The 10,021-nt window shown below is 37.3% G+C and overlaps 2 long non-coding RNA genes across 4 annotated transcripts; both read left to right on the top strand.

Annotated features, from left to right (window-relative positions):
• The first annotated feature begins 1,548 nt into the window (after positions 1-1,548).
• LOC130688850 (uncharacterized) lies at positions 1,549-7,078 on the top strand. Of its 3 annotated transcripts, none has more exons than XR_009000564.1 (11): positions 1,549-1,840; positions 1,901-2,042; positions 2,102-2,434; positions 2,499-2,532; positions 2,604-2,799; positions 2,859-2,943; positions 2,997-3,315; positions 3,399-3,572; positions 3,633-3,722; positions 3,808-4,144; positions 6,972-7,078. It is a non-coding gene; the product is annotated as an uncharacterized LOC130688850 (long non-coding RNA). The 3 variants fall into 3 exon arrangements; XR_009000562.2 differs by lacking the exon at positions 6,972-7,078 and having other exon boundaries at positions 3,808-3,927; positions 3,980-5,288; XR_009000561.2 differs by lacking the exon at positions 6,972-7,078 and having other exon boundaries at positions 3,808-5,288.
• A 496-nt stretch (positions 7,079-7,574) lies between these two features.
• Positions 7,575-8,993, top strand: LOC130689566 (uncharacterized). The gene is made up of 3 exons (XR_009000757.2): positions 7,575-7,742; positions 7,805-8,150; positions 8,252-8,993. It is a non-coding gene; the product is annotated as an uncharacterized LOC130689566 (long non-coding RNA).
• Positions 8,994-10,021: the final 1,028 nt, after the last annotated feature.

Raw genomic sequence — 10,021 nt, 5'->3', positions numbered from 1 at the left:
GGGCTGATGAACAAGCCGAGCTGTGCTAGGTGAGGTGGAGATTGGACGAGCTATAATGGATGTGGATTCAAGGTGGCAGCTGGAGCTGCCGGAGCTACGAAGGTAGTCTATGGACCTGGAAGAAGTCAGCGCCGCAAAAGTTCTCTGAGAAGCGTGACACACAAAGGTCCAACGGTGGATACAAAAATGATGTAATACACTGGTGCGAAACGACTGTATCACGTGATGTCATCATATGTTAGCCATAAACCCAGAATGACACAGCGCGTTGAAACAGGTAGAGGATGATTCCAAAGTATTATCAGTAGGCCACCACGTCTACCATGCATTTTAAACTTTGCTATGTCTACTGTTGGCTTTTCTTAAAGCCCTCCAAACGGCACTGCCATAGAAAAAAAACAGATTGATTAGAAATAGTGGTTGAGTTTTTTTAAGAATCCAACACCATCTAGTGTTGAGATATGGCACTATTGGCATTTCAAGGGAAAGAAGGAAAAGATTGGCTATTTCCTAATTTCGCCCTTAGATTTTTATATGTTAAGGAAATGCTTAAATATTCGGCAGAGATAGGAGTTTCGGTTTGACAGTTTTTATTTTACTTATTGAAAAAATAGGCAAAAAGGTTGCGCTAAGCACTTGACTGACATACTAGTATCCTCCAGACCTGCCCCGATGGAGATCATATTGCTGTACTATATGATCCCCATCTCGCATCAGCTGATAGCTCTTACATCTCTATTCAGTTCTGCATTGGAATGGGGGGCCAATGATTGGTGGACCAATCATTGTGGGTGCCATCATCATCATACCAACGCTTGACGTTTCGAGTTGTAATTGCTTACAGACTCTTGGTACTAGTTCCCAACATTGGGAGGGTACCATACCCAGTCATTGTTCAAGTGCCGCTACGTTAAGATATTCGCGCAACTATTATATACCGTGAATGACGACCCCAAACCATGTTGATAACGCAATGGCATTTTCCGGCATAAAACAACTCCCATTTAAATTCGGCGAAACTATTGTACAATGTAATAAATGAACTGTATCAAGAACATCGTGAAAAACAACATCCTAGGTAATTATGAAACAAAAAATTTAAGCAACTGTTTAAAATTTTCAATTATTATGTAGCACTCACGAATTAGGGCGTGGCATCACGCACCGTTAATGACATGCAAAAATTTCCATATCACCTTGCGGCCAATATTGGCACTAGTGCGTTCATGCGTTGGCTTGTTGCTATTCGAATTGTGAAGGGTACGTGGTACGCTGCTTCCTACTATCTCTATCCCTGGCAAATTCCATTTCAGGATTAATTCAGTTATGGGCAGTTAGCTCAATTCCCATCCATTGAACAAGGTAACATCAAACTGATGTTGCATGCATTATACTAAACAATGGGTGGAAAAATGGAGTAAAAATGTGTTGTGTTAAAAGTGTTAAAACTTTCTTGCAGGCATGTTGTAGCACAAAAATTTTTTTCTTTCAATTCCTGAATTGTTAATCTTATTATGCTAGGTGCTGCATTGTAATTGCAGAACAAAACCTGTACACCTATGATTCTTTTCTAGAACCGATGCAGTATGGAATGCTTAAGTCCTTATCTGACTAAAGTGCAAGTGTCCAAAAAAGTGATGTGTTGCCCTCAGTGTACTTATCTTAGTGTTATGGCTTAAATCCTTCTAATAGATAAACACTTAAGGGCAAGGATCTGAATCCTGACCAAGGTTCCTCAGCAAATGCAATAACAAGTTCCCATGCAAATTTTAACACATAACTTGTTCGACTGTGATTCATCCCGAACATGCATGCAGTATGAAATGCTGGACAGGCAAATGTACAACTATATCTCATAAATATTGATCATCTGCCTTATATGTGTTTATTGTTCTTCTAGGGGTGAAGTGTGGAAGATGCCAAAGACCATTTTGATTACGTAGAGTGGAACTTAAATTTCACTCATCGATTATTTCAAGGCAGTTATAACTATGCTGTAAACAATTCATGAAACATGGTCATCTTTTCCTCTCAATGACGAGGTGAGAACAATTTATGGAGTAAATTAAAGAATCAATAAATTTCTCTTCTGACAAAAAAGGCATTAAGGAAGCAAATCCGAAAAATGGGCAAATAAGTTATTCGTTTCACCCATCCCATATGAAAATGCGGCAGAGTTCAACAAAGAATAGAGCAAACGAATTCCTGTGGTCTGATCAACATGCTAAATCCACAAGACGTATGTCATTTCTTTCAAAGAATTCCTAATGAAGATTTTCAGTTTCTTCTGAAGAATCGAAAACATTCATCTTAAGGACATGATCCTGACTCGCAGCAATTATCTTCACAGAATGGTTGCGCCAAATGCGATTTATCTGCATTGCATTCCCCGTCGCAATGAAGAAGTTGTTACAGTGGAAAATTTTAAAAGATGGTACAATATTACGTGTGCTCCTATTAAATTAATATATGTTTTAAATTGCTGATGGGTTGACCAGGCAGGAGAGATTTGCAAAACCGAACAGGATCCAAGTAACTTAATATTAAAAATTTCTAAATGCGGGACCAAAGGATCTTAAATTAATATATCCAACTGTAAGCAGGTCTTGAATGGCAAACGAGCGCCTAATGGTTATGAAGTTCGCAGTTTGTTCCACTTTCAGCGCCATTTCAAAATCCTCGCTGCCAAAAGAGTTGTTTCTAACACTATTATTCTGGACTGGCGCCCACAGAACTAAATTTACATGCAAAAGGTGGGCGTGAGGATTTGACTGGTCACTACAGTAAAAACTGCAGAGAGTGGGTAGACTTTTACGTTAAGTGATCAAAACGATTGTCATTATAATATGTTTTCATAGGTGCGTACAACGACGACTTGTTAAATCCTTGGAGTATCATCGTTGCAAATACGATTCGACTGGGAGAAATACTGCCGGTAAGATGGTAAGTTAATTTATGGAGACGATTGTTTGGATCATCCTACATGAAAGCCAAAGATCTCTGTAGATTTTCGAAGAGCTCTTGATCGTATTATAGCACCGCATGCAGATGAAGATCTGCTGGATCACATTACCACAATTTTTTACGACAATTATGGAAACGATCCCTTTAAATCGCTTGGGGTCGACTTCAAACATAAACTTAGGTAATCCGCTGCTTTTTGTCAATTGATAAAGCATTTTAAGGGTACTGTTTGGCATCGGTTGTATTTTTCTGGAGTTTAAAGTCAAACAAGTATAGGAAGTACGGGAGCATTACACAACTGAATGTCGGCCACTCTTGACAGTGGAAACAATTTGGAGTGCATTACCGTAGGTAAACTAGTGGAGCTTTGCAAATTTTTTAAAGAGATGTGTCACCGTATGAACCGGGTATAACAGCGTTAAATTTTTTCACAGCTAGTTACTTCAAATAATTCTCCTGGTATGTTGCACATGTGACTATATATTGTGCTTGGAAACGGCTGCCGGTGACCTTTGCGCCCAGAGCATTGGTGAACACGGCACTCACTCGAAGTAAAATACGTTTTTCGCTGGTGCGTCATCAATGGGCGTCATATAGTGAGTTCCTAGGTATGGAAGGAATTTTCGTCAATGATGAGATATGTGACTTTGTATCCCGGCAATTTTCAGGATTAAGGAAATCTTTAACATCTCAAAGGCCACCAGTACAGCTGTTAGCTGGAGCTCCTAATCAATGTCTTCGCGGAATATGCGCTATGAGTAAGAAAAGAAAAAACAATGCCATGAGAAGTATACCTTGGTAACAATTTTCTTCCTGTTTTTTACTTCTGTCTTTTTTTATTAGGTGACAAGATAGTTTGAAGAAGCATATCTGGTCGATGACCGTTTCAATGTTGATTAAAAGGGACGTGAACCGAATCCGCTTGCTGAAATCAGAGATGGCTGCAAATTCTGTACAGTCAAGGTAAATGTATCATTTGTGGCATATGAAATTTAAACTATTTTTGTGTTTTAAGGATTTTTTTTGTGGGGGGAGGTGGTTCATGCCTTTGCATGTAAACTAGAAGACAAAAGTTTGAACCAAGTCATTAATGAAAAAATAGTCACCGTCAAAACTGCTCCTTCTGCAAAATCATCAATATATCGATTGCAGTACCTCAAGGAACAGGGTTATCATAAAGGTATTTTACACTTTTGTAACCAATAACGCATTTCAATTTGTACCTTCCCTTATGGTTTGGCAACTATTTGGCTGAGCTGGCTTAATGGGTTAACTAAAATGAAGGAGTACATTTTTATGTTTTCGCTCGTAACAGCATGCAATAGGCTTAAAAAGTTCATATACGTTTTCAGGTAATTCGACCGTAGTTTGAGAGAACGTCCAGCCTTTTATGCGATGCATTTTTTTGTGTTTGTTTTTGTTGTCTACGTTTGGTAGTTTTACGGTAGATTTCGTGGTTTCATCGTTAACGTTTCCACGGTTTTTCAATGCCTGTCTGTTTGTTATTTGAGTAACAAAATAGTTTAATAAGTCGTAATTTTATAATTAAACACTAATTTTATATTATAAATTATGATTCACACACAGACGCGGCTTAACTATAAGGCAAAACTGCCACAGCCCACCAACAGTCCACTAGATGCTAGTGAAACCTTTTTTTTTTTTTTTTTTTTTTTAAATCCCGTCACTTTTGGGCTACAGGTTTGCATGTAATAATGCTTAGACTAATAAATTTAATCACATTAGGCACGAAATTTTCATTCGGGTGAATTAAGGTGTCATTAAGATTTGAGATATTCTCTGGAAATGTAGAGCTATTCAGCGGTACATTTGTCGTAATTGAAATTGTACTTTTAGAAGCTCCGCAAATGTTTATTTACAGTAAATGACTTCTGCAACTATGAAAATGTTGTTAGCAATGTAAAGGAGAACATAGCTCATTTTTTAGATTTTCCGAAATTGTGATTTCTGGTTTTACTTCCGGTTTTTAAATAGCTTATGGTTGCTTACGTTTAAGTCTGTACATTAAAAGATTCATATTTTGGTGATCCTCATGAAATTTGGGATCGAATCCATGGGTCAGTACAAAATACCTGAAAATCGTCGAAAATCGCAAATTTTCATGAACATAGTTCAGGAAAAATCGCGATTTTGGTCAAATCCGGCTTTTGGCTGAAAACACAACAGTTGTATTCCAAATTTGATAAGGATTACGAATATTGTATTCATTTCGTCACACGATCAATATTTTCGGAGATATTGGCTACTTCCGGTTACTTCCGGAAAAATTTTACGTGATTTTGAAAAAAGTAAAAAATGAACTGTATTCTTCCCACCGTTTTCAGTAATGTTATATCAACTAATGTGATTGGGTGGTCCATTTTTCTTGTCATTCTGCTATCTACGATACTGGTAATCTTACGACATGTATGCGGATGAATGGATGGCATGTTTAACGTCTGTCCTGCATGCAAACTACCCGCTAAATTTTTTGGTTATAGCGCTATAAAAATAGAGGTAATCGTCTGAAATACTAACGATCAAGGTAGGATCAGAGATAAGGGAAATGGGACACTTAATGGGAAAGTCCGCCATGACAGATTTTGGCACCCCATCTAGCGGCTAATTCTCTCCCTTTCTCAATAGCAGACGAATTCCCTGCAAGCAAGCATTGTTACAGGCGGCTGATTTGAAATGGTCACGGAGAGTTAGACAATACGCCAGTTAATGACACACAAAAGAAAGTTTCATTACTAAAAGTAAATTGTAACAACTTGTAAACTGAGGCTGGGTATTTTGCAGGATAAAATTTGATAATTACCTAACAAGTTCCCTGGAGACAATTCAATAGAAACTGGAATGGAAAGTATTTTTAGCCAAAAATTCCAGAAAATCGACCCCTTTTGATTCTTCGAGTTTTCAACGCCCTCCGAGTCACAGAACTTTTGTTGTGTGTTTTTGTCTGGCGAAATGTCCGACTTTCCTTTCTCATATTCAAATTAGCCGCCTGTCACATTGGTTCCTTGCAGGGAATTCGACTGCTAATGAGAAGGGAGGGAATTAGCCGCTAGATGCTGCCCCAAAAAGTGTCATGGCGGCTTTAACACGGTAGTGTCCCATCTCCTTATCTCTGGGTACGATCACGTTAAGCGCTAATTTTCGCACTTTGTTTTGAAGTTAAGATTTTCATTGAGTATCAAATAGTAAAACTAGATGGCGCTGTTCCCTATAATGGCTGATTGTCGTAACTAGTAAAGTTGATGTATGTTAATTTTCTTAACTATGGTGTGTTTCGAAGGAATATTTATCTAAAAATTAACGGTAAGTTATCTACGCTTGTGTACTTTCATTTTTGGGTATGTATTGGAATGAAAACACTCTAAAATTGGTTGTTTTTTATATGTGACAGTTCCAATTGTTGATCAGCTATGCCAGCTGCTCAGCTAGGCTATCCATACTTTTGTTTTTTATTACGCTATTTACTCGTGGGAAAGGTATTTAACTCACAATATGCCATTTATGCCCTTAATTCTTTTCCAAAGCATAGAAGGCAAATTTAAATACTTGCAAACTTTACCATGGGGGCATTCCTTTCAAATGAGTCCCTCACAATAGATTACCAATTGATTCGAAAGGATGTAGTGGATGGTTTGCAAACCCAAGCTTACTGGGTGTTCTCTTACGATTTGAGATATCTGGTAGTTGCAAATTTATGTTAAAAGAACTAATTGGAAGTACCGATACTTTTCACCTTTTAATTCCCAGTACAGCTTACCTGTAGTAGACTTTGGAATGTTTACTATATGAAAAAACTCAATAACACTATGGTTCGTTAAATGTGACTGTCACAAGTAGGTTGCCAACGGAAAACTGTTTGATTGTCATAGTGTATCTCTTTCCTGTGATGAATTTTATTTGTTTTTCGTTTTTTACAAGAGTTTGTCAGTGAAGATGACTATGAGTATGCTATTGTTCTTTCATCTAATTTATTTCCTTTTTTTATACAGATCGGTAATGAAAAAGAAATGAGTCCTGTTCTTCACCTCATTTTCTCCTCATTGTCATCAAGCTGATCGTCTCTGCCTCACTATCCTCGTCATCGCCGTCCTCGTAGGCAATTTGAGTCCATTGGATCCCGTTAGCAGTTAGTTGAGTAGCGTGGCTGCAGAAAAATATTTAAAAATGGATAAGAAAATAAAAGATAAGGATATTAAGTATAAAGATTATTATATTAGTTTTCAATTATTAATTATTGTTTATTAGATCAAATTATGAACCTGCAGGCTCAATTATTGCAACAGCACAGAATATTAGATAACAACAAAACTAAGGATGGTAATACATAATGATTGTATTTGTGTTCTTTTATTCATTTGTGTTTTTTAGCTCAAATTTTGAGTCTACAAACTCAGTTACTGGAAAAAAAACAAATTAGAACGGGACACTTCCAAACAGTGAAGGAGGTTTCCAAATTCATCCCTAACTGAACGTCAGGATGAGTTGGCATTAGGCGAACACAGTCAGGTACCTAAACTTTTCAAATAAGAATTCAAAATAAGTATAGAATTTTAACAAACAATTATTTATTGTTTAGTTATTCAGTCTACCACCTGACAGTGTGTGAAAGCTAAATTCTGTTAGTGCTGCACTAAAAAAATTGTTAGGAATAAGTCCATGCAGCGAAGGAAGTGAACAATTGTGGGACCGTATTTGGGCTGAAAATGGGTGTTGTACGGAAACCCAGAAATAGCACGAGTTCAACATAAAACATGAATTAGGTACTTTTCGGTTTTTTGTCTATCGAAAAAGTATTTTTAATGCTATTATTTTGCATTCGCAGAATTTTAGTGGGGGATCAAGTCAAGTCTGGAAGTGTTACAGGATGGAAGAGTGAGCCTACAGTTGAAAAACACTGAAAGTGTATTACCATTAAGGTATGAGGTAAGGTAATAGAGTATGCAAATTGTCTAATTAGAAGTACCATCTTGTGTGAATGAATGCTGTGTAACAGCAATCCGTTATAGTTCTGTCACAGCTAGAAGCCTCAAATAATTCTGCTTCTCTTGCTAAAGAACAACTTGTCCTTTACGTTCAGAGTGTCGGTGAAGCTGGGTACTTAAATGGCCCTAAAGATGTTTTAATTTTGCTGCCGTTGCAGAGATGAACATCATACATGGACTTTTTAGGTATGAAAGGAATTCTCTTGAAGATTTTTTGAATTTATGACAAAGCATTTCTCCTGCTTTTTGCCAACCATGTCTAATCTAAAAAAAAAATTATCCAATAGGAAAGGATTTTCAGCATACTGGGAACACAACTATCAACAATGCAACATTCTAGGGGTGCTATTTTATCATTCAAGAGCCTTATACAATGATTTTCATCTGCAATTTGTATGGCCTTTCCCAAGCTTCTGCCAGAAGTTGAATCTATAAGTCATGTAAGTCACATGAGCAACAATTGAGATGCTTAATGGTGTTGTTTTTCTTTCCTCAGCATAGGTTAAAAGTAACATTGGATCTGAAAAGATTCTTGGTTGGGGCAAGACACTGAATAAATTGTAATGATTGAATGGATGACGTGACATTTCTATACTTCATTCGGATTCCCGAGACGGTATTTTATATTTAAAAAATTGAAGTGCATATCTGGGCTCCCTTCCTTTCCGTAGCCCCGTTTCCCCTTGACTCGTAATAAGCCCGTAGGGGGTCATGCCCCTACTGTACGGTATATATAAAAACAACATATACCGAGGTTTGGAGGGCTCTGGCCTGAAAGGGGACGTGGGGTGCTGCTTAGTCCGATGATGTGTTCACGGAGGGCGACGTGGCTGCCCACAAATCCGAACTAAAGGTTAATCGCTCCTGTAAAAATGTTCCAAATCTTCAGCTCTTCTTCCGGCTTCTCTTAGCCAATCACCGGGTAATCTCCCCGGTGGGTCAACAAGGCAGTGTCTCCCCCTGCCTGGGTTGACGGCAACTTTTGAAAGGGCTATTGTGCCTTTTTAAAGTTGCAAAAATAATTGTAAAGTGCAGAGAATTGTAAATAAAATTTTTTTTATAAAATATTTTTTGCAAAATTTGTTTCCTTTATTGTCTGTGTTTGCTGTGTTATATATTTATCAACTTTTTTTTTTGCTTTGCTTTATTTGTTTTTGTCACCTTTGATGGTAAGAATTATTATCCAGGGATCGAACCCTGGATGTTCGGCATACCGCGCCGATGCTCTACCAATGAGCCATGAATCATATGATGTCAAGTTGGCTTTTTTCTAGTCACTTGTGGACTTGCTTTACCCTTAGAATAAAACTGAAATGCAATTCCGCTATCTACTTTTCTACATTTATTCTACTTCATTTTTTAAACATCTACTGAGGTTTGAACCCAGAGTAACAGGTATCACAGCTAAAGGCTCTACCACAGAGCTATAAACCTTATGAAAGCAACAGAAAGATAAACATATAGTTGTGAAAGACTGCATAAACATCTTAGACGGTAACATATGATATGCGATAATAAAATATTTAGATATATCTCGTGTCTCAATGATAGAGCATCGGCGTTGCACGCTGAATGTCTGGGGATCGGTTCCCATACGAGTAAAACAAAATACAAAATTACTTTAGAAAAAATCCAGATATTACACGTTGTTCCTTGAATGTAAGTTGAAGAATTCTAAGAGTGTAATAAATAATAATTGAATACTTACAGATAAACGATAAACCAATGGAAACAATGCTTACCATCAAAGTGCCAAAAAAAAAATAAAACAAAGCAAAAAAAAAAAAGTTGATAAATGTAATGTGTGAACATAGCTAACACGGACAATGAAGGAAACAAATTTTGCAAAAAATATTTTATAAAAAAAATTTTATTTACAATTCTCTGCACATTACAATTATTTTTTTCAACTTTAAAAAGGCACAATAGCCCTTTCAAAAGTTGCCGTCAACCCAGGCAGGGGGAGACACTGCCTTGTTGACCCACCGGGGAGATTACCCGGTGATTGGCTAAGAGAAGCCGGAAGAAGAGCTGAAGATTTGGAACATTTTTACAGG

The sequence above is a fragment of the Daphnia carinata genome, chromosome 7, assembly GCF_022539665.2.
Source record: "Daphnia carinata strain CSIRO-1 chromosome 7, CSIRO_AGI_Dcar_HiC_V3, whole genome shotgun sequence".
NCBI lineage: Eukaryota > Metazoa > Arthropoda > Branchiopoda > Diplostraca > Daphniidae > Daphnia > Daphnia carinata.
The sequence above is the reverse complement of the archived record's forward strand: the minus strand, read 5'-3'. Positions and strand labels throughout refer to the sequence as shown.